The sequence below is a fragment of the Stigmatopora nigra genome, chromosome 10 (genome assembly GCF_051989575.1).
Source record: "Stigmatopora nigra isolate UIUO_SnigA chromosome 10, RoL_Snig_1.1, whole genome shotgun sequence".
NCBI classification, from domain to species: Eukaryota; Metazoa; Chordata; class Actinopteri; order Syngnathiformes; family Syngnathidae; genus Stigmatopora; species Stigmatopora nigra.
Genome location: NC_135517.1, coordinates 8,542,840 through 8,568,011, shown reverse-complemented (window position 1 = coordinate 8,568,011; position 25,172 = coordinate 8,542,840). Strand labels below are relative to the sequence as shown.

The 25,172-nt window shown below is 36.8% G+C and overlaps 1 protein-coding gene across 1 annotated transcript in view; it reads left to right on the top strand.

Moving 5' to 3' along the window:
• Positions 1 to 25,172, top strand: part of suclg2 (succinate-CoA ligase GDP-forming subunit beta) — a 140,272-nt gene that overhangs the window by 71,229 nt on the left and 43,871 nt on the right. The window contains exon 4 of the mRNA XM_077725598.1: positions 20,636 to 20,739. The gene's annotated coding sequence lies outside the window, so the exon portion shown is untranslated. The remainder of the gene's footprint in view (positions 1 to 20,635; positions 20,740 to 25,172) is intronic.

Here is a 25,172-nt window from a genome sequence, read left to right as displayed (position 1 = left end):
CAAAGAAAAACCCAAAATACAAGAAAGAGACCACACATTGTTTTAGTAGAAGTCTGGCCCGACCCAAACCCGAAGTAACAATTGACTTTTTAGGCATGACCTGTAGTCCATGGCATAAAATTCAGGTCGGGTTGGGTTTGGTCGGGCTCGGCTCGAGCTGAGGATCTCACCTCTAATACCAATTAGAAAAGCCGGATTTACACTTGAACAAGCAGTCTTTTCCTGCTTCTTACGTACTTGATTTGTTCTTTCATTTTATTCAGCACTAGACTAAACAGCGTGTGTCAGGACAATAGAAGAGGACAGTTATTCCACTGGCAATTTGGGTTGTCGTTCCTCTCTTCCCAATTTTCTTCCTGAGGGACATTCATCATTTCCAAACAGCTGTTGCCTCAGACTGGGCCACTGCTTAAGCACAGATGAACGCTTATTGGCCAACTCTCCGTTTGGACCTGCATGCTCCTGTTGTTCTATTCATTAGTCTGTTTCCCCCCTCTTTGTTTTTTGTTGTTCTCCAGTTCAGCCCATAGATTTGTGGACCTGTTTCACAGGAACAAAATACAAATTAAACCCCACACACAGACCTGTTCTGTTTTATAAGGTGTCGTAGGGACAACCACATTTGTCAGAAATGCAAAACATCTTTCCACCATCTGTGGAAATGTTTTTACAACTTTTGTTTGGTAGGATTTTTTGTATTACTTCATAAAAGTACTTTCAACTGCAACTCTTTCATCCATTCATTTATTCATTTTCCACAACACTTATCCTCCCATGGGTCCCAGGGGTAGTTGAGGAGAGATACGCCCTGAATTGTGTGCCAGCCATTCACAAGACACAATGAGATAAACAACCACTTGTGGACACACATATCCCCAAGGATAATTTAGAACATTCAATTGGCCTGCCATGTTTTTGGGACTTGGGAGGAAAAGAGACCGCCCAGAGAAAACTCACAAAGGCATGGGGAGAACACATTGGTGATTGAACCCTTGAGCTCTGAACTGTGACGTGCTAAACACTCTCCACTGTTCTGCTATTTATGTTTTTAAAAAGTAAAGATCTGAGTTCTTGCACTTAACTGAATGCTTGAAATATACTCCATAATTTTGATGAGCAGTGTTGGACAAGGTCTCTGTTTTCTATATCAACCACTTTAGAGGAAGGTAAATTTACCCAGTGACACATGGAAATGTTCCGGCAATTAGGGTAAATTATTTTGAAAGTGCAAGCATTGGTACCTTAGTCGCTTTTTAATGGAGAAAAAGAGAAAATGACAGATGAATGAAAATATAAAAGAGGTCATTTATTTCCTTTCAATCAGAGAAGCAGTTTGTTTACTTGTGTTTACCTTCAGGTGTTGATTTCTGAACACATTACTATATATATTTGTTGTTTGGCAAATGTTATACTAGCGAAATGACAGCCCATCTTAATCTTGAGAAATGACCTTTATCCTGATTTATTTGTCTAATTTTAGATTGGCTTTTACTGAGAGTTGGTGTTCGTGTGCAGGTGTATAGGGAGAAATGTCTAAACTGCTTATTCTTGTGGTTGGCATGGTTGCCATGGCAGGAGCCTCCTCCACACCAAACCAGCTGGAAAGGTAGATACACAAATCAAACATTAGCCAAACATAATGAATAACATTCTTCAACACTCATATTTGCATTAACAAAAGATTATTCATGTAACCATCTTAAATTACATTTTGGACTTTCAATAAGAGTGGAATCCATGTTGATCCTTGCTGCAGTCCACCTCCAGTATAAAATGAAGTCCTTGGCTTGGTTTACCCATACTTTCAGTGCATATTGTTTAATTGGAAACCCTGTAGATAATTTGGGTGCATTTTGTGTTTGAAGAAGGTCAGTAATTCTCATCCCAGCTGGGTTTTGTGTCGAGTTGGTTGAGAAGTAAATTAACTACAACATGACTCCACGCCAAGAGATCCTGGCAACAAAAAAATGATGAGACCAATGAGGATGTCCTTTCCTTCTTACTCTAATTGGAACAGGGACAAATGATTTGGTTCCATGCCCAAAGAGACCACCTGTGAAAATGTTTTTTTCAATATATACTAGTATTCAACTGATGAGACTGGAGACTCACTAAGAGCAACACAGCCAGTGATTAAACACGCATTGAGAAATGGGAATGAAACACGCCATTATTCACTCCACAGACTTCGGTGGTTATCCTGTAATATTAACAGACATTGAATTGAATTGAATGTTTGTTATTATACAAGTATAATGTGATTTAAAGCTTTCACCACAATGCACAACTAACAACAAACAGACAAATAAATTATCAATTAAAATAAATCAATAAATTAGATTAGATTAGATAACTTTATTCATCCCATATTCGGGAAATTTCTCTGTCACAGTAGCAAGAGGTTGAGAAAACAGACACAGGAAAATACATCATAGACCTAGATAAATAGGTAATAAATAAGTGAATAAATAAATGATAACGATAGTACTCGGTTGGTTGGTGAGCCAGTGATCTCTTCAAATCAAACTTGCACAACAAAATCGCTTACAAATTTCACGGTAAAGCACTGCCAGTAAGGCATCTAATTCCACTAACATTTCAGCCATCACACTCCAGTCAAGCGTGAATGAAAAAGGGCGAATTGAAAAGGCAAGAAAGAATAAAGATAGGGTCATGAAAGAGTGCACAGGTGAATAGTAGAAAACAGCCAAAGATGCATGAAGTAGTGCAATCATGGGGATTTTCTTCTCTGCACAACAATCTGTTCCCTTTGACAATTTATTGGTTATTTACTGTACCCTTCTAGTTCCATTGGCCCCTTAACTGAGCCCCAATGTGCCACCTACTTCCATAATAATGCTTGTCATTTAGGAGTGCATTTTTGCCATGCAAAAACAAATTATTTATGGATATTCTAGTCATTGCAGTAATTCATTGTTCTTTTTGGATAGGGGGGAAATTTTTGGTTTCTCAGAAAGCTATGAGTTTGATTAGGATATACACAAATTTGGAAGTTTTGAAAAGCAGAATATGACTGGATTAATGATTTTACTCTTTCCTTTTTTTCTGGCCTGCTTGAAGAGCGCAGCATGTTTGTGTTTTGGTATTATTGATTGAAAACGAATAAGACTCTTGAGAAAGTATTCACAAAATTAAGATGATTCCACCTGTTGCCCAAGTGATGATTTAGCATTTACAGTATTTGAGATATGATTCAAGGGAGGCAATGAAGTAATTATATTACCCTTAAGCAAGTCAGAATTCATTATGCTGGCTGTTTTTGCCAAAAAATAATCATGTCAAGACCATAACTTCACACATAAAATTACTGAATATTGCCTGTGCATCCGTCCATATCAACTTTACAAACGACAAATGTGTGATATGTTATAATTGTATTCTTTTGATGAGAAATGGGAAATTTGAAAGTATGAATAAGTTGAATTGTGAAAAAATGATCACATGAGATGAAGTGAAAATTGCAGGAAAATGGCGAGGCATGACAGGCGAATAGACAGGTCAGATTGACAATTTACATCCTCTTCACAAGGTATCAAGAGACATGATTGAATCTAGTCAGACTGAACCCATTAAGGGAGCTTTGCTGTCGAAGGGCCAGGTAAAAAAGCCATTCACTTCTATGCTCTTCTCCAGTCTCTATTAATATTCATGCTCAGGACAACTTATTGAGGGAGAAGAAGCAACAGGGACCAAATCTTTCGACATCCCAATTCGCACTGGCCACCCGTTTACGAGCTGTAGCCAACTCACTCACTTAACCCGGCCACGATGGATCCCATTTACGTGTGATTTACATGGGTCAATATGTCCATTAAATTGGATTTCAATTATAGACATTTAGTTTTTCAAACCACTTACCCTGCGAGCAATCCAAGTAAAACTTTGTGGGGGTGAAATTGCTGCAAACGTTTGTATTTTAAACTTATATATCCTCTCATCTTCCTTTTTTGAAAGTAATGCTGTAAGAGGAAGCTGCTTCTTTTAACATTTTCTTGGAACCTTACCATGATAAAATGACACATTTATTTCACATATATTATCAGAACTGTTCAACTTTTTTTCAGCCTTCTTTTATCTGTTCATGCAATTAATAGTCTTAAACATGTTTTATTTGTATATATCTATCTTTATACAATATAACATTATATTCGTATAATATAAGAGATAATATATCTATATTATATGTGTCATTGTCAACTGATGTGTATTGGTTAAATGCCATCTTCTGCTGCTGCCCGCTTTTTGTTTTTCGTTGAAGAGCCCAGGTGTGATGTTGTGGGCGGAGCTCCCTGCATTACACCTGCATTGCATATCTCGACAGGACAGCACTTAAAGTCAGGCCAGCTTTGACTTTGTATCTGTGTGCGTGCGTGTGTGTTGGTAACCTCTGGCTTGTGTAGGTAGTGTGTGTAGTATAATGGCTATTTTGTTGTAGTTGAAACATTCTCTTGTAGCACCTTTCTCATTGCCTCAGTTACCCTCTGGTTTTTATTCCGTGGACGTTGACCTTTAGCCACAATCACCTTTTGTTGCTTTCTTTCTGGATTCATTTTTGCGTGTATTTTCTCTCTCTTAAACTTTTGTGTATTTGTTTGGACAGAAAAATGAACTTTGAATCAAATTATCCATGTGTAGGTGACTAGTAGAGCTGTTTTGTTGTGGTTCATTGCTGTGGAAGGAAGCAATATTAGATCAAATTAATTGACACTGACTTTGTATGCATTTTTTTCCATGTATTTATTCTACTTTGTGATAACATTTGATCTTTATGTTGTTTTCAGTTTCTAACTCTTAGTGTGTCCTCTCGGTTTGGCTACATTGATTGGGTCCCTGAGGTTCAACAGTCACATAGGGATCATGTTCAAGTTATAAATGTGCCAATTAGCGGGAAGTGGAAGGAGTGGGCTTCGAAAGTAGTACTCAAGTGACTTGTGCAAAAATATCGCTAGGCCATAGATTTTATTAAGGCCACCTTAATGCAAGGCATTGACTTCTCGACGTGGACCAGGATTAGGTCAAATATACTTCACTCGCTAATGTACGTCTAATGGTTCTAATATAGATTTGCCATTAAAGTAGATGAGTATAAATATTGCTGGATTTTAAAACATTTATGAGTGAAATCTAATGCCCTGTCTCAGAAATTATAGGTAACTGCACAATGCTAAAAGTGGCAAATCTATGAACTCAGCATAAAAGGCAGCATTTTTTTACTGCTGTAGCTATAAATCCGTTCCTGGTCTAGTTTGGCAGCTTAATGATGGAGTCGAAATAAACTGTGCATCACTGACTTGTGAATCTCTACCAGCCGTCTTTGACTTGCAGAGAAAGTTGAATGGTAGCAGGACACCCAAACATTTGACGTGACAAATAGAAAAAGGCTTTGGACATTATCTCAATGGAGCCTCTCATCTTATTATCCCTTTCCATACTGTTTAAACAAGAGCAGCTCCTCCATTGTTAGAGTTCTAAAAAGGGTCACACAAAGGTTGGCTGCAAATGTTTGTGTATCCAATGCATCACTGGTCAGGAGTCAAATCACTAGGCCCTGTGCAAATGAACAGAACATGGTAGTAATCAGCTCCAATCTCCTGCTAAATCCTGTGTCCTGACTCATCTATTAAAGCAAGCCACGGAACTTGAGTGCACTAGATTAAAAGGGATGAATTTGATGTCGAGGTTGATAAGGGAGATAGCCCCAGTTTTCTGCAAACATGGAGAGAAGATGTAAAAAGGTGTATAGGGGGCTTTTTGACAAATTCAACCTAATTTGCATAATTACTTATCCACAAAATTGACATTAATGTTTATATTCTCTTTTTCCACATTTGCACAAAAAACCCTTTTAGTACAAGGGAGCAATTACAGTTGTGGTTAACATGCATTAATCATCAGTGTGAATGCATGAGTTGGATTTTTTGTTTTAATATATAGTGCTCAAGGTTCAAGAATCAACTTGACAAGGTTAACCCCTATTAATATAATCCATTATGCCACAGTTGTGATTGAGGATGCACTTTCTTGTTTTCTACCACATGAATTGAGCAATACTTGTTAAATTTCGTGTAATTTTTTATTAATCTATAACTGGTTCCATCATCAACATTTCTCTAATCTTTCCATAAATTTCAGGTCCTCAGTAGTTATTGATGTTTATATATTTTTTACATAGTACATACATTTATACATTTCACCCCCCACCCCCTTAGTTCATATGTCCTATTTATATAATCAACGCCTATAGGCAAGGCTACATATGTTCCTTGAGGAATAATATACTTTCTCAATATGCGGCCTGAATAATTAATGTACCATCGATAATGTAGTGTGTCATCAAAGATCTCTTCCCAATAAATTCATTTCCCTCACAGCTGTAAAATGTACAGTACGTTAGCTGTGCAGAATTGCGGAATTGACATCTCTCAAAGTATTCCCTCCCAGCTTTTTTAAGGCTGAGCCAAAGGCCCAAAACATTTTCATTGTTTATTACAGCCAACATGATATGTAAAAGTATGTAGGAAATGGGAACAAAAATCTAAATTGGAGATCTTTGTTAAAAAAATAAAAATAATAAAAGAGAAACAAATACAATTCATTAAAGTTTACAACTTGGCACACTAAAAAATAGACATTTTATTAAATAGAATGTAGTCATTTGTTCCGTCATATGTTATTTCAACTGTTCAGTGAGAGGCTTTTTTAATAAAACTGATGCTTAGGAGCAATTTTGAAAAGGGAAACGTAGGTCGCCCGTGAGCTCAAAGAGATCAGAAACTCATCTCATTAGAGGGTTCTGACATTCATCGGCTGTCAGATGGCACAACACAGGCAAATCTGGGCTGCTGAACACAGTGACTCTCCACTTAGCTTTACATCCTTTTACTACTTCATTTTCCTGCTACACTGACATCAGAGGCTTATCTGCATATCAAGGACGTGGCTGTCAAGCGGATACATGACTGACGTAATACACAATATTTTTAGCAGGAACTTACATTGAATATGTTTTCATGATGGATCACAGCCAGTCTTTGTTTTACTCAATGTAAGAACGACAAAAGTTGATGGTATACAGTGTGAACAAAGTATTTTTTTGAAACACTCATGTATACGAACCCATAAGATTCATTTATCGTTTACACAAAACTCTCAACAAGCCAATAAAAAAAACTCATGACAGCTCTGCGCTCCAAAAAGCACAGGTCACAGAGAACTACCGCCATTTTAACAGCCAAATCTTATTGGGCTATATTTCAAATAGTAAATGTAGCATCAATCTGTCCAGGACTTGAAAAATTGCAAGAACCACCCAACCCATTTTATTTTAACTTAAGCCTGAACTTTTTAATATAAAACCAGTGAGGGGGGATTAGTTATGCCTATCCCTGTGTGGATGCTGAAAATTGTACTTGGAAGTACTTTTTTTTAACACAGTATCAAGATGTCTGGCAACTGCCTGGCAATTACTGGTAGTTCTATGTGTGCCCTGCCTCATGTCAATAAGGTGACAAGGTATTTCCTTCTCGATACGCCTCTGCAACTTCACATGGATATCAGGACAGTTGGGTTGGTGACACTTGTTAAAAAAAAGTGGAATATAGTGTGTGTTGTGTTACAGAGTAGTGTTTCCCACCCAAGTTTGCCTTTTGAGTGTATTGGAGTGAAGGGTCAATCTGCTCTCAGATTCAAGAGAAGCAACGCAGTTTTCAAAATATGTCCCTAATGGTACCTCATATGTAAGCTTGCCATTATTACGTTTAATTCTTTGCAGTACTTTAACCACTTTATTGTAGCTACAATGTATTTATATGTAGCCTCAGGGTAGAGAAGCTTCATTTGATAGTGAATATCCTGCCCAATACTGATATTATCTCACATTAAATTGTGTTTTATTACGTTACGCTAAAGTCAGATTATACTGAAGCGCGACTGAAGGAGCGAAACAGATTGAATTTCCCACTAAGAGGATGTTATAGGCCAAAGAAATACTACTTCAAGACTCCCTGGGGTGACCCATATTCTTTGCCTTTCACCCTGCACTCTTAATCGAATTTAATAGAATTTGTACACTTTTGGTTTCCCTATCATTGAAGCTAAAATGTCAGCAGTAACGTCGATCTTCCTGTCCTGACGCTGAAGATTTAATTAAGGGTCTCAAGTTGCTCTGGTGATACCAAGAGTTCACACAAACAATGAGGATGTTTAGCTTTACTTGCATTGACACTCTGCATGCTGTCCAAGAATAATAAGGGACTTTTTGTTCCATCTGCCATTAATGATCATCATATATATATATATATATATATATATATATATATATATATATATATATATATATATATATATATATATATATATATATATATATATATATATATATATATATATATATATATATATATATATATATATATATATATATATATATATATATATATATATATATATATATATATATATATATATATATATATATATATATATATATATATATATATATATATATATATATATATATATATATATATATATATATATATATATATATATATATATATATATATATATATATATATATATATATATATATATATATATATATATATATATATATATATATATATATATATATATATATATATATATATATATATATATATATATATATATATATATATATATATATATATATATATATATATATATATATATACATATATATATACATATACATATACATATACATATACATATACATATACATATACATACATATACATATACATATACATATACATATACATATACATATACATATACATATACATATACATATACATATACATATACATATACATATACATATACATATACATATACATATACATATACATATACATATACATATACATATACATATACATATACATATACATATACATATACATATACATATACATATACATATACATATACATATACATATACATATACATATACATATACATATACATATACATATACATATACATATACATATACATATACATATACATATACATATACATATACATATATATATATATATATATATATATATATATATATATATATATATATATTAGATGTATTGATATTGTATTGAATTGAAAACGTTTTGAATATAGTATGTTATAATACATAATATAATTCTATTTTATATCCGTTAATAAATATTCGGTTCTCCTTGAGTTTTTGTTGTTGTTGTTTTCTAGGAAGAACATATTTTCGAGTAACTAAGTTGGTTTAAACAGGACCAAACTTTTTAATTATTAAAAGGAAACTGAGTCCGGCATTTGTGCATATATAGTTGGTGTTGTTTTTCCAGTTTTCCGTTGGCTGACCTGGTCCTTGACACTGGCTGCTGGGCAATCATCATGCTTGTTACTAGCTGATGAATTCATAGCTCCACTGACAGCCTTACACCCACAAGCACTGGCATACTGAAGCTCTGTTGAACACAATTTTTGACCTATTTTAAGTTTCCCATTTCTACGATTGGACTGTGCAGTTTTCGTACATTTTGGCCTGTTATGGAGACAACTAAATTATGAATAATGTATCTTTGTGAGCTGTAGGATCAGTTACATATATACTAAATAATGGTTGCAGGCAAAGGCAGTTTGGTAAAATGTAACATCTCTATTTATTCACATCAAGTGGGAATTGGCAAAATATGAATAGCAATAAGGTGTCACACCTTCTGTCATGTTGGAAAACTGTGATTGTAATGTACACTATGTTCCTTATTTAAAGAGCCATATTGATCATTCACAGCAATTGATTATCAAATTGGGGGAAAACAACATCCTTTGTGGATCAATCTGCGAGCAATTTATTGTCGATTGCAAATTTCTGACCTTTTCTGGCAAATTCCAATTCACTAAATCTCTATGACTCATGTATTGCTTTCTTCCCTGATTAAGCATTCAATAATTTATGTCTACCTGTATGTTCTTCCCTTTTATACTTCATTCAAGTTGGTTATTTGAGTGTAAGAAAAATATTGCAGATAAGCTCATGTTGCAACAAAAGCAGCTTTATTATTTATGAGTGTTCAATGTTCTTTTTTAAAAGCTTTTAAATCAAGATTTTATGAAATGTCATGAAAAAAGAAACTTACTATTTCAATTGACCCATTTTTTTTCTCCAATGAACATACCACATGTTCAGCACCATGGACAGCGCCCCCTCTTTATACCTTAATATTCTAGCTAGATAGATACCTATCTTAGTGGGGGGGAAAACACCTACTATTTTAATATTAAACCTTATGGCTATGATTGTAGATAAGTTGTTTTTATTAAGATATTGCAAAGGGTGCAAAAGCTTGTCAGATATTGCTGATCTCTCATACAAAAGTGCGATGCTGGAAAAGTGCTTGTAAAAAGAGGTCCAGCCGTTGATATAAAACCCCAAACGTGTTGCTTGCTGGACTGATAAGGCTGTTTGTTTTCTCCTACACTCCGGAATGCTAAAATTGACTGGCGCTATCTAAAGCTTCTAGCGATTAGCTGACATGCCAGAGGGTTCATGCTGCAGAGACTAATTAGGTTCATTAACCTGCACTCAAGATAAAAACAATTGCTTTCATGTAATTGAAATGCTGTTTTCGCCCATCCTGTACTTCACCCTTTGGTGCTCTCTTGTCTCATTCTTCACCTGATTTGATATACTTAGCCTTTTCCTGGCCCTGCACCTCATACAGCTGCTCTAATGTAAATCACTCTCACCTTTTTTAATAATTGATTTCATCGTCTCGATCGGATGGTCTTGAAACTGCCATGTCACCAATCAGTTCTTGACATCTTTATGAATAACATTTGCACATAAAAGCGGATCATAGGCGTTCCATCACCACTGTCTCTATTTTTGTAGTTGGGGCATTTTTGGCTAGCTATTTTTGAGTTTTAGATATATTAAGAGGCACATTTGCAAGCACGTGGGCACTCAAATCATCCCACCTTGTAATAATAGCCCCCAAACTATAAATATACCCAAAACACTCATATACTGTAAATAGCACAACTCCTGATCAATCATTTGTCTAACCCTGCAAATGCATACCAGTCAGGGGGATCATTTAATGTTAACACTAATAAGGCTGATAATCTCATCAATCTAGAAAGTTATATAACAATTCAGCAGTTTTAATGCTTCTGCTGTTATGTTAATGACTAAAATAACAGATGTCCGCCTTGTTGTGCTCCGATCAAATTCAACAAGAACAAAGAGCATCGCCATGACTATCATGATAATCCACAACCACGATCAGCAATTTATGAGAATCCTGATGCCTGTATAAATTAGCTTAATGTCTTTTAAAGAATTAAATAAACCTATCCAAGCATTAAGAATCGTTGATAATTTTATGACACCGGGATGTGCTTGGTCAGAGATTACTAAAAGAAGCTGTCCAAGATGTCAACAGTAATAAATTGACTTCAGACTTGCTCTCCCGGTAGCTGTAATTTTATTTGATTTTTTTTATCTCTCTTTTGAGTCTATACCAAATATTTTCTTTAGAAGTATTTCTAAATCAGAACAGGTGCAAGTAGAGTTTGCTGCAAAAAAAATGACTTACCTAGGCCTTTATCTACTGTTTTTTTTCTAAATCCCCTTTTCTACATATCTATGAGGGAGAGTAATATTATTCGAGTTTGCAACACAGCAAGAGCTAAATACAAGTGTGCCCCCTTCTCTATTCGCTTTCCATTTGACTCAATTCTTCCCCGTTTTCTTTTTTTTTTTCCTTATGGGCTTCAGGTGTTTATAATAATAACAAAATAAATGAGTGGTGACGTGATTTGCTTTTTTGTGTGTTTTTCATACAGTGACAGACTCTGGGGTTTGACAGAAAGGCACTGCAGGAACCATTTTAGACCTGTTTGCCCTATGCAGGATTATCGGCGTTTCAACCCGAGGGGGCCAAAGCCCATCATTAATGACCTTTTCAAAAAGAGGGTGAATTCATTGTACTGAGGCAGCAAGCCGTCTATGGGTGTTTTGTTCTCTAAAGTGTTCAGTCTACATAAATCAAAAGGGTAAAGATTTTGATATCTGCCTTTTGGCACATGGAAAATAGTGTCAAGTGTGAAACAGCTGGAGACGTGAAGTAGAAATGTGAATTTAATATTATACACCCACCACACAAATGCATAAAATGGAACAGTTATATCTACAAACACATGGAACATAGTCTTTTGAAATGGGCTAAATGTCTGATAAGGTACTTTCATTGTTTCATATGATTATGAATAAATGAAACAAAACCTGTCAAATAAAAAAAGGCAAATCAACAAGCAAAGGCTGATCACAAAATACACTTTTAATTTAAAAAAATGATGAATGAGTGTTGGTAACATGTCAGATGGACACTTCTTGGAAATACAAAGAATTTTAATGTTTGATAGGTGTCAGTAAGTCAAGAGAAAAAGTCAGATTTAGGACATAAATGAAATAGTCTTCCGAAATATTACAGGTCAGTGTGATCAGGGAGCAGTAGTAATAAATCATGAGCAGAAAATTCACACAGCCTTTGCCTGCCACTGCCCTGAATTTCCATTTTGATCACCTGCATATTCTTTGGCGTTGTCAGAATGGGAGGAGTCAAGCTCAGTGTCAAAGGTGTCAGAAGCACTTTGTGTTGGGAAACACAGCTTGATGTTTGCTTCACTGCGGGTTTCCAAGACAGCAAGACAACAAAAGTGAACACGGCTGTCTGCATTCAGTAGATGCTTGCGTCTTGTTTCTGTGTCGCTCAGTTTTGGATCATTTGAGGTGGTCATTACAAATGAGATTCTTTCATCTTGGATGTTGACTATTAGGGAACAATGAAGCAAGCCATAGACTGCAATAAGGGTCTACATGAGGATCCAAACCTCTGACCATTAGGTCTGTCTACGTGCAATTTAAATGTGTAGCATGCCCGTCAGTGTAGAGAAAGAACAACCAAAGCAGCAGCAACGTTGTTCTGTACGTGGGATGAACTAATGCTCACTGACATAAATAGGTCCTGCATATTTGGTAACACTTTTCCTGCATATATTTGGATGTTTTTTTCCTCCTGTTTCACACAACGACTCTTACAATTTATGTGGATGAAATCTTTTTACAATTGTATTGGAGAAACGAGCAGGATCTTTTAGAATTAAGATCACTTTCACAGTTCTGCATAATAACCTTGCCAGAGCACCTTTTACATACATGACAGATGCTCTAACCATCACTGTTTGGCAGTATGGTGGATTAGAGTTTAGCAGGTTTATATCACTGATAAGAGTTTTGGCTTGGATTGTATTGGCTATGAATCTCAACACTGCTCTGTTCACATGTGCATGTTTGTGTCTTTTTAGTATGTGTCAAAAATCAAATCAAGTGTAAGTTCCATAGCCCAAACTGTCCTATGATGTTTTGACAACTAAACAGCAAGATTATTCATCTGATTGGACATCGTTTATTTTAGGTGACGCAAGCTGACGTTCTTTTAATGCTATTGAACTCCTCTGAGTGGCATAGTGAGTGCATCTATAGATATATGTAAACCTGAAGCCGTACACAGTGCAAAATGGTGTATTTAGTAAAATGATTGCACTTGAGTAAGCCCTTTTTATCTCCCCCCCTTTGCCTTCGCCTCTGCTTTTCTGCTGTCAATATCACTTGGAAGATGAAAGGGCCATTTCGGTGGAATACAATAGAAGCATTTCTGCCCCTTGGCCTAGAAGCGTAGGATCGATGACCGTCAGGCATGCTTTCCTGTAACTATCATGCATGAATAGATAAGAAACAAGATAGATCTGTTGTTCGCTAGCCATAAATGAGGAAAAACGTCAACCTTGTTTTGTCCTTTATAGTTAAGCTCAGTGATTAAGGACTTCTGCTAAATGTCAGGTTTTTTGTCTTACATTGACATTTAGCAGCATTTGGTTGTTTATGCAAGCCCATTCATATGACATTAGACCTCATTATCTTTCTTAGTACACGGAGGCTAAATGAGAAGTGTCTGAGACACACAAGAATTTTTTTAATGGCAGTTTTTAGTCAAAATGTCTGCTACAGCTAAATCAGAAACCAAAAGAAAATGAGAAGGACATAAATGAATTATGTACAAGGTATCATTAAGCAATGTAAGGAGAATGAGGGTAAAGTAATACTAATCAAGAACAGTGTTTAATAGAGTGATGTGCAAAATGATGTCAAGTGTCAATGCTAGAATAAGAAATGCCATGATCATTACTGAAGGAACAACATAAATGGGGAATGATAAATAACTACATGAAATGCCACTATGTATTTATAACTGTCTAAAAAGTTCATGGCAAAAGGGACGATAACTTTGTTCTTTTCTTCCGGTCTTGCTTTGCAATGTTTGAAAATTGGTTTCAGAGTGGATCATTTTTTAAAAAAGAGATGACTAACTGGCACACTGAGGTCTTGAAAAAACCCCACTTAAGAACAAGAATGTAAAATTCCAGGCATGTGTGGGTACCACCTGTCACCATGCCACACTGTATTATATGTAACCTATGTTTAGTGAGACACTATGGACATATTCCATATGCAGGTGGTATATGCTCCAGACAGTCATGATTTCCCATCATGCCTTTGGGTTAAACCTGTCACATTGCTTTGTTTCATCCATTGTCAATCCTTTCTCATGTATATTTCTATGTTGCTTTGACAAAAAGGTATACTGGCAGATGTAGCCAGAGGCAAAGCAAGTGAGCCTTTGATTAAAACGGTACATGTGCACTCATCCTGACAAAAACCTAAAAGCTAGCTGCCTTTTGTGACTGCTTTAAAGTGATTCATGCCGGATCGCTTATTTACCTGCTTTAGGGGTACAGCAATTGTGCATATATTGGGAAACAAAAGTCTTAAAAATGCAGTTGTTGGAAGTCAAATGTTATGACTATTGATGTGAGAACTGTTTTGGGTTATTTGCAGGAATCATTATGTTTGGTCAGATGAGCGGACCTTTTAAATGTACCTGCTATTTGCAAATGAATAACATTAGGAACCAAATGTGCTCTTGTGCTTTCTAAGATATGCACTACAAACAGGACAATCCCAATATTTTCATGTTTTGGAGTCAAATAGACCCATTGCCCTTAGCCATTGCGCCCTGTAGATTGTTTTGCTGATTTGAATAGGCATACGTATTGGAATAAATTAAAATAGCCGGAACACCAGCATACTGGCGTCTTTACTGAGATTAAAAATATATATTTGTTTTTTCACTTGTGGAGTGAGGGAAGGGACAGTCAATTCTGAGATGTTCAGCCCTTCTCCATGTCTAATCTGGACATTAATTTATTAACAATGGATGGTTGGTTTTTCTGCTTTGGTTTTCCTACTTTGGTTTGTGAAACTGCTGCACTTTCATTGCCATTGTTTGGAATATTTTGGATTATATTAACATGACTAATTTCAGCCCTATGGTGGTTTTCTGATGTAAAATTATTGATACCTTGGAGCATTCTGCAGCCGCTGGAAGTATGTGAATCTTTATTTCAAGCTGTGTGATGTTATGTGGAATGTACCAAGTGCATTAATCAAGGTTTAAAATAAAGAAATTAATTCTGCTAATGGTGATCCCTCGTGGTGCAGAGATTCACTGACCTGACTTCAGGAGTGCAGGCGTGGGGTCAATTCCCGCTGGTAGCTGTATGATTGGGAGTACAAATGGTCGTTGTGCCTTATGACTGACTGGCGACCAGTCTAGGGTGTAGTCTGCCCTTGGGCAAAAGGCAGCTGGGTTAGGCTCTAGCAGCCCCACGACCCTTTCAATGTTAACTTCACTAATAACTTGTAAGGAGTGATTTTGTCAGGACTGAACTGTGTCTCATGGGCCAAAGCTATGTGTACTGCTTGCCCACTATCCCTAGCCCATTAACACGGTCTCTTAACCACCCTACTTACTCTACGTAGCACAAAGTGCTTTCCAATAAAATGTATTAATAAAAATAAACAATTCAGATAGAGTATGTGCCCATCTCTGCTGCTGAAGTGATGGTCCTAATATTTGGTTTGTCATCATATTAAATGGAGTATGTTCAAATAGCTGCTGTGTAATAAAACAGACACAAAGTGTCTATGAAAATATTGTCCATTGTTGGATTGATTGGTGGAAAACATTACTAACTCATACTTAAGGTATTTAAGGTCCAATGGTAAATCAGGCCATGTTATGGTACTAATGTATGCAATGCACAAGTTACTGCAGCTGGGAAATGGCTCCTGCAAAATGGGTTCACTGAAAGCTTTACTAAAATGGATTAAAATAGATTAGAAGAATACTGCTTGCTAAAAGCATTGCTGAAAGTTAGTAAATAAGTTAAAATGGTAACTCAGAAACTCAGTAATTTAAAAAAAGAAGCTAAAAGCTTTGCTAAAAGGCTATACAATATTTGGGCATTGTAGGTGACCATCACCATTATAGGTGTAAAAAGGCAAGATCAGAATGAAAGCTCCTCCTTATCAAAAAACTGGAAACCATGAGATTATTTCAGAAGTTTGTGCACTTTTTCAAGAATTCTCAATTTGCTTTGTCCTGTGCCACATCTCTTTTTTTGAGAAAGGAAGGAAGAAAAGAAGGAATATCCGGTTTTTGGTTTAATTTCTAAGGGTTTATCCCCTGGGTACATGAAAAAGAACCCCCGGCAGTTTTAAAGCCTGTCTATGCTCACAGAGACTCATATGCATCCAATCAATGGCTGACAATAACTGTTAGAAATGTTTTTGCTGAATTGAAGCCTAATTGTCTTTGTTATTTCAAACACACGCATGGCACAAATTGATACCAGGTCGAAGAAATAAAATGTTAGAGATCAAATAAAACATTGATAAGCAGGGGACTACTCTTCCCATTGAGCTGATACATGTATAATAAATAAGCCACCACCAAGGACTAACACAGTTGAGAGTGGCGGTCATTCTAGTTTGGAAAACCAGTAATCCATTTTTTAGAGCTATCTTGTGAGAGTAGATTGCTTCTTTTTGTGATGAGTCATTAAAAATGCATTTGTTCCTCCTTCTATGGATTTTAATCACGCTGTATATTTTTATTGCCCTTGCCAATCTTTCAAGCTGCTGTTTGTGAGAAAAAGGCCATTATTTTATTGTTTTATTTGTATGTACTTAAAAAAAATGCCACAATGTGTCTCTGGTGTTATCTCCATTTTACTGTTGAAGCACTTTTTGCCTCCAGTTTGCAAAGTAATTTCCTTTAGGGGTATTTCAGGTGGGGAATAAAATTCAATACCTACATTGGTAACACTGGAAACAGTAAAGTGGAAGGATTGCTGAAGAAGATGGAAGGCAGACAGCCACATGAGTGAGTAGGCAGGCCCACAAAGCACAGGCACAATGCAGGCAGGTTCACGAGTGCAGAGCAGGTTGGATTGCGGGAGGTGCATGAGTGGGTGAAGAGACATATGGGAGAAAGGATGGAGGCAAGAATATGTAGGAGATCAACAATGGTCACCGACAAATTAGAGACATAGGAAACTTGTTAAGCAAGCATTATGGCTAAGCCAAACTAGGGATGAAGAATACTTTGAGATGAGTGGGTGAAAAGATGCTGTGCTCGGCAATTGATCTCAATCACATTTAAAGGTGGCATGAAGATTTAGAAAAATCGAAGGCTAAATTTAACATAGTATGGTCATTGTAAAGGCTTTCCCACTTAACATTTGTCTGTCCATATTTACATATATGTGCGTCCATCTGTCCGACTTTCTGCCTTAGCTAACTTTATCTACCTACCTTGCTAACCAACCACCCATCCACCCTTCCACCCATCCACCCATCCACCCGTCCTCCCATCCACCCATCCACCCATCCACCCATCCATCCATCCATCCACCTATCCACCCATCCATCCATCCATCTACACTATCGATTCAACCATCATCTGTCTTTCTAACACTAACACAGCTCAGTAGGTCTGGATCTATCTCGATACAGAGTACTCTAACTCACATACCACAAAATAGTGCCGGGTCTGCTACGGTATCATTAATTAAAAGCATGTGAAAGCAACTCACTGCAATGCAATAAAGCAGGTTTATAGTCCTCCACTGCCCACATTCTTTTTATCCACTTTTCATCTCTGTGACAAAATGCCCTCTCTGTGCTAAGGTCGTAAGTCTCTGCCTACTGACAGCTCCAACGTTACGACTATGGGGAAGCGGCTGTGGTGAGAGCATTTATACGAAATGGGAGGTAACAACTAGGCTCCTTAAAGTCCTCATGGCAGTCATAGATTATAGCCTTTTCTACTCTTCTCCTGGCAGGCGGGCAGCATGCATCAATATGCATACTGATCAGTTTAGGTAGAGATGAAACAGGAGTACAGCAGGCCGGGATCGTATGACTTGGGTGCTGAGATAAAAAGCAGGTGGTCCTGCAGATGCCGGTGCATCCCTGACGCCTCTCACTCGACTTACTCAATAGATGGTGACAGTGTGAGGTGACTGTCATGACTGGAGTGGGGTATTCACTTTCAACAGCCTTTTGTGTATATAGGCTCTCCCCTCAATCTGTATTTGTCCCTCACTCATAAAATATAGTACGTACTTGCTTTGGTAACTCATGTAATACAATTTCAGTTTCTTCATTCCAGTAAACAGCATGAATTGGTTAAATGATGGATGGAAGACACATGGAAAAATACCAGCGTTCATTGTTCCCCATACTTGTACAATAATTGAACCCCAGAACCCCTCTCAGCACTTCAATGAAACTCCGTCCACTGGATGTCCTAGGGCTTCCATTAAATCCGCAACAAATGACACTGTCGACTCTCTACTTCATTCATAACACAGATAGTTAGCCCCATTATCAGAACATTAGCAAGCGTCTATGTGCTACATTACCATTTTCATCATTTCCCTGATGAGCAATCTCCAGCCATCTGCTAACTATGACATGTGGATGTGACTTTGCTGTAGTCAAATGATTTTATTGGTCGACTGCAAACGTCACGCTGCAGTTGCACAGTACTGCCACAACGACATTGGCAATTGACATGTCTGTAACACGTACCTTGAACAAGTCCTCTGTTTTTGGGGGAAAAAAATGATGTTGTCCTGCTCTTATGTCACATTGACAAAATCTGAAAGGCTTTCAGCTGTAACGTCAATGTGCCCTTGTCTTTCCATGTGAGTGTAGTGGCTCCATCTCCTTTCTTCTGTTGGCTCTGACGTCTGTGTGTGTCGGCACACGCCTGTCACCTTTCTGTCTTCCTCCCAAAGTCTCTTTCTCCCTTGAATGCTATCCTCTGTCCAGGCAGAACCAATTTCCTTTACTTCTGTGTGTCTTTTATGCTCTCTTTCCCCACCAAACACCATTGTTTGGCACCTTTGGAACCTGGCTCTCCTCTTCCCCGTCCCAGAAGGATTAACATATCCTAGACATTTCATAGTGAGGCTGTGATAAAAGACTGTATTCACTTGGTTTCCAAGGGAGCAGTAAGCAGCGTTCACATCTCCCCAAGGTCATGGTAGAGCGCAATTGTTCACTCACCCCAATTCATTTTGGGGTTTTGCCAAGTACTTTGGCATGCTGCTTTCCTTTTTGCGTCACCTAGTAGCCCAGGTGTTCTTTCAGATTGCAGTGTGCGCTCACACAGGCAAATAAGTAGTCTGTAATCAGGTTAGTTTAATGAAGACACATCCCCGTACCCACTTCATAAAAAAGATAACCCCAGGACCAGTTTTACTTATGGCTCTCCGACAAGAAAATAAGTCAAGTGTGACTGAGTGAAGGATTTCACAGTAGAGCAGAGCTGGAGTGAAGAAAGTGAGGTGAATCACAAAGCAAAGCACTTACAAAAAGTCACAATGATCCTATTCTCACTCAGATGACTCGATCATCCTCTGGATACATTTCTCTGGAGATATAATGTGCCAGATAGAGAACCAAATCCCATATTTTCGGACTATACTTTCCACCTTTTTTAATCGTTTGACTGCGCCTGCTCTACTTTACTATGTGTATATTCTAAAGTGCGATTTATGTCTTTTATTCTTTTCATTCTGACCGCCAACAGCTTGTAATATTGTATTTTTTCGACTGGAGTTATCCAAAAACATGTTAATATGTTACATTAACAGGTAACAATTAAGTCTGCTGTTCCCTATTTTTTTTTTCAATTACTTGGTTTGTTCTTGGTTTCTGATAAATTAAAACACTGCCACCGACAATTTTAACTTACTAATTACTTACTGCAAATATGGTAAATAATGGTAAAATATCTTACTATCATTTTCAAATGCTATTAGAATTCCCTTGTCGTCATGTTGGAAATCCATGTGTCTAAAAAAACATTTGAAAAATCAATGGAAGAAACTATTGTGGATGTTTCACACAGTGACATCACCACCCACAGTCAAAAAATAATTAGAGCCATCAGTGGAAGCATTTACAATTCCTGTGGGTGGAAGCTTAAGTAACAATTGACTGAAAAAACTCAAAACCAGAATATATTTGATACTCTCTAAGTCAAGGGTTTTAAGTAAAATAAAAATAAATAAATAAAAGAGAAGATTTACAAAGCATTGTCTCTACACAGGTAGCATGGTGGAAGATTGGCTGGCAACCAATTCCAGGTGTCCCCTGACTGCTGCCCAGAGTTGGCTGGGTTAGTCTCCAGCACCCTCATCGATCCTTGTAAGGGTAAGTGGTAGAGAAAATGAACAAATGTTTCCTCACACTGTTTCTTCTTTCTCAAACAACAATATTGACACAAAGCAAACACAACTATTGCTTATATGCTCAATCTGATTTATTACAAATGCAGTCCTTTCACCCACCTTTCAGGTATATTGTAAATCAAATTTTAGCACCCAATTTCCTCGAAATTGTTCTGCAGGCTGCCTAGCCTTCCTTAGAGTCATGTGGGTCCCATATACCATAACTCCATTCCTAGCCATTTCTCTCCACAATGCCTCTATCAGAGAAATATGGTAATGCGGCACTAAGCACATTTTTCATGTAGTTTGAGACGTGATAACCATCTTTGCTTTCAGTCCCAGGTATTTAGTAAGTTGTTCATGCCTACAAATTCTGGATTTTTATACATATTTATATGGTCTAACATATGGATAGTGTTTAAATTGTCTAGACACGCTTGCTCATATCCCACACTTTTGTTATTTGGAGACAAAGATATGAATGTATTATTTCTAACTTTCACACCATCCAAATTATTGTGACCTAATTTGTCCAACTCGATAGACTGAATGAACTTGATGAGAGAACATTAAAACTGATTTATTAATTCATAAATATATACAGTAAAATACATTTTCAATACTTATGAAAACGTTAACACGAACATGTCAAGAATAGTGATTGAATGCCTGGAGCAACTGTCTGTGTTCAAAACACACACAAAGGTGATATAGAAAGACACAAATAGAAAAGAAGAAAAGAACAAAATCAGGTTAGGTTACACAGGAAAATAAAATTCAAATTTTTGTAGGTGAGTTTGCAAATGGTGAACACATTTTTTTCCTAAATGGCATTTAACTTTGAAGTCAGAAATATTTCTCCTTTCCTGTAAAAAAAAATGAATTGAATTCAGAAATAATATTTGGGCTATTCATAGCTCACAAAAACTACTTGCAAAATATTTAAATGTCTTGGCTGTGTAACTGAGCTATAATTTCTATAATATCAGGATGTCACATTGTTCACAGCTTGACTTACCTACTGTATTTAAATGCTTTATATAGGATATACAACAGGGTGCCACCTGTGTGTGAACTTATGATGTAATATCAGTCATCCAGCCTGAAGGGATGTTAGTGTTATTGTCGGCATCAGAGCTGCCCAGAGTTACCTGCAAGGTGCTATAGGGGTGTCATCATGTTGTCGCACCGTTCACTGAATATTTCTTTCTCGGCCATCGTCATCTTGCTGAAAGAAACTTAGTCCAAACAAGGTCGAATGAAGATCAGCTACTAGTTTCTGTGGCCCTTGTGTATAATATGCTTCAGTCTGTGTGGGAAGTAAATTCTGGCCTCTGCTCTCTCTCCAACAAGCGGGAATGACTATATCTCCCTCGGGGGAAACTGCCATGGGTAGGAAATGTGAGAAAGAAGACACTTTCTCCAACTACTGAACAATGACTGAAACAAGGACAGTGACAAACATGTGTTAAAGACATATTTAAAGCAGCTAGAAAAAGAAAATAAGCTTAATTATTGTATTGGTTAAAAAATGGCTATTACTGGTGATCATCACCTTTCTTATAATTATGAAAATGCAACAGAAGATGAATTGTAAATTTTAAAAAAGCAATAGTAAGTATATGGTATAATTATTTGTGCCTATGTAACCATAACAATCTTAGAATTATATTACACAAATGTTAATGGAATGGCAAAGTAATTAAAAACCTGGCCTCCAACAACGCTTTACTGGGGCCTCTCTACTCACTTGGTATGTTAAGTGCTTTAAAGTTTAAACCTTTTGCTATCTAGGTTATTCATTTGATTGCTTTGGAAGCATTTTAGCTCCTATATTATTTATTCGTTTATATCTATATTGTTAACCCCACATCAGCATCCATCTCACCCTATGTCAGAGAGGAAATTTGCTTCGCTTAGAAAATATCTGAAGGGTGACAAATCAGACAAAGCAATTGAACACAAAGGGTCAATTTATAAAGATCTCAGATTCGATTAAATACAAACCAGGAAAAGAGTCCACAATTGTCTCTTTTGGATTTCGAAATCTTTTTGTCATTGCATTTTTAACAATCCATTCTTGTAAGTCAGATACATTCTCACATGCACACAACCATTCATTTCCACAACACAATAGCATCTTCTTGCATCTTATTACAAAACACGACAATAAGGGGGCTCGCAAATGGAATCATGGTGTACTATATCAAATGCTGATACATAAGGGATCATCTGAGAGCCCAGAACAGCATGATCTTTGAACCATTCACATAAAATGCCTGAGGCAGTACAGCAGGGAGCTGATTTGACTCTGTTGTGAGGTGTTTGTTAGAGTTCCAAAATCATCATAGGGTGTAGAAATCTGGGCTACAATCCCATGAACAACAGAAGTCTTTAAAAAAATAAATCCAGCTACTGATATTTTGAAGTTGTAAACCTTGAAAGACTGTTAAATGAAACATAATGGCTTTTGAGGTCTTAACCACTAATGTTAGGCTCATCCAGGTTATGGCAAAGGCCTTTTGTGTTGTGGTAACTGGCATTCATGTTGTAGCGATTGGGTGTCATGATGTGGCATCTTGTATTGTTGTTCTTTTCTTTTTTCTTTTCAAAGTTTTCCAGAATATGCAGTTCTCCTGAAACATTTTGGTCATCGCAATTTTGTTTCAAAATGACCATCTACTGCCCATTACCTTCAAAGATTTCCAGTGTTTATTATTAACGAATGCTAAAACAGTACTGGGGGTTTGGCACTTCAGTAAAAGTACAGAAGGGCTGAAATTGTCATTCTGAAACAGCTCCCACTTTGGGATGATATCCTGCCTCACAATCTTTCATGATGTGCATTCAGTTCAAAAGTTGAGAAAGTGTTTCTTTAATTAAAAGAGAATTAGTGCATCCTGCAATGCAAATGACTAGGACTATGAAGAAACATTCCCTTATCTTGTCTCCTCTGGGTACATGAGTCTGACACACAATAAATCCATGCTTGACACTGTATTGGTCTAAAAGTAAGCCCTTAGGTTCTCTATGTCCTAACCTTTGAGAGTATACCTCTTGTTCATAATGTCCTCATGAACCAAGATCATATTTCACACTTGAAAACAGTGTACATTTGAGTTCATAATCATAACTGCATTCCGCCAGGGGCCCATTCTCTTTTTTTACGCGTTACTAATCTCTCTTCCTGCATTTGGGTAGAGTATAAATACCCAGTCCATCTTTTTTCTGAATCAACACATTCGGCACAGGTCAAAAATTCAAGTAATATAAATAAAAAAGTAGAGATAAAAAGAGAACAGTAGAGGAACATATTGGAAAAAGCATTAAATACATTTCTAGAAATGAACAGTCTAAGCAAGCTAAGGATAAATGTGATTCCTTTGTTCTCATTTCATGCAAATCAAGGAGACACATCAATGATTTGTGCTGTTACCAGTGAGTGGGAGACAGAGCAAAGCAAGAAGAGGAAGAAAGTGAGCGTAAACCATTTAAGATTCTGGAAGGAACTCAGTCCTCTTTGTCACTAGTCCATCCTTCCCAGGAAGCACAAAGAGCATTATGCATGAAGCCCAGAAGGTGTCTGAGCACGTGCCATGCTGTCTCCTGACTCTAAATAAGTCGACTTGATATCAGATGCCTGGCAATAAACAATGCTGCATGGCACAATAAAAAAAAAACTAGACTAGATCAATGAGAGGTCAGGGGTGTTCATACATACTACTTCCTTTCTTGACCACTTCCTCAGTCCTTCGCCCTTCGACTGAAATGTGACGAAGTGCCAGAATAACTTTCAGAACTGACATCTGCGTCTCTGTGGATAGAGATTTGATATAAAATACCATAGAGAGAGGGAGAGAGAGAGAAGAAATAAAAGATATTTGGTTGCATGATGTCCCTTCAATGGAAAAATCAATGTTCAGATTCCTGTCAATTTTTCCTTGGCTAACAGCTAAAAACATCCCACCACTTTGTTGCACGATTTAGTCAAAGTGAGTTAGGTATGGATGTGTCAAACACAAAAACATTGTCCAGGCTTAAAAAGAAAGTACATAAAACACTCCTGAGTCAGAAGGAATAAAGAAAAAGTCAGTCTGATCCGATGCAGAAATGTGCATGCAGCAACAGGGATAGGGATTCAGCACCTTTTAGAGAAATCAGAAGTTTAACTTTGCCTCGCTTCCTTGCAAGCATTCTCTTCCTTCTGGCTCAGACACCTTGAGTTTGTCAAGCTATTTAGGGATTTAATTAACCAAGTTGCTGTGCAAGATGGAGAAGGCAAGAGTGTCTATTTTATTTTTTCTTCTTCAAAATTCTAGCAATATTCAACTTTAAATCTTCTACCTGACTCATCATGTCGAGCCAATCCACTTAATAGACAATAATTCAGTGACTATAGTCTCCATTGGGTTAAAA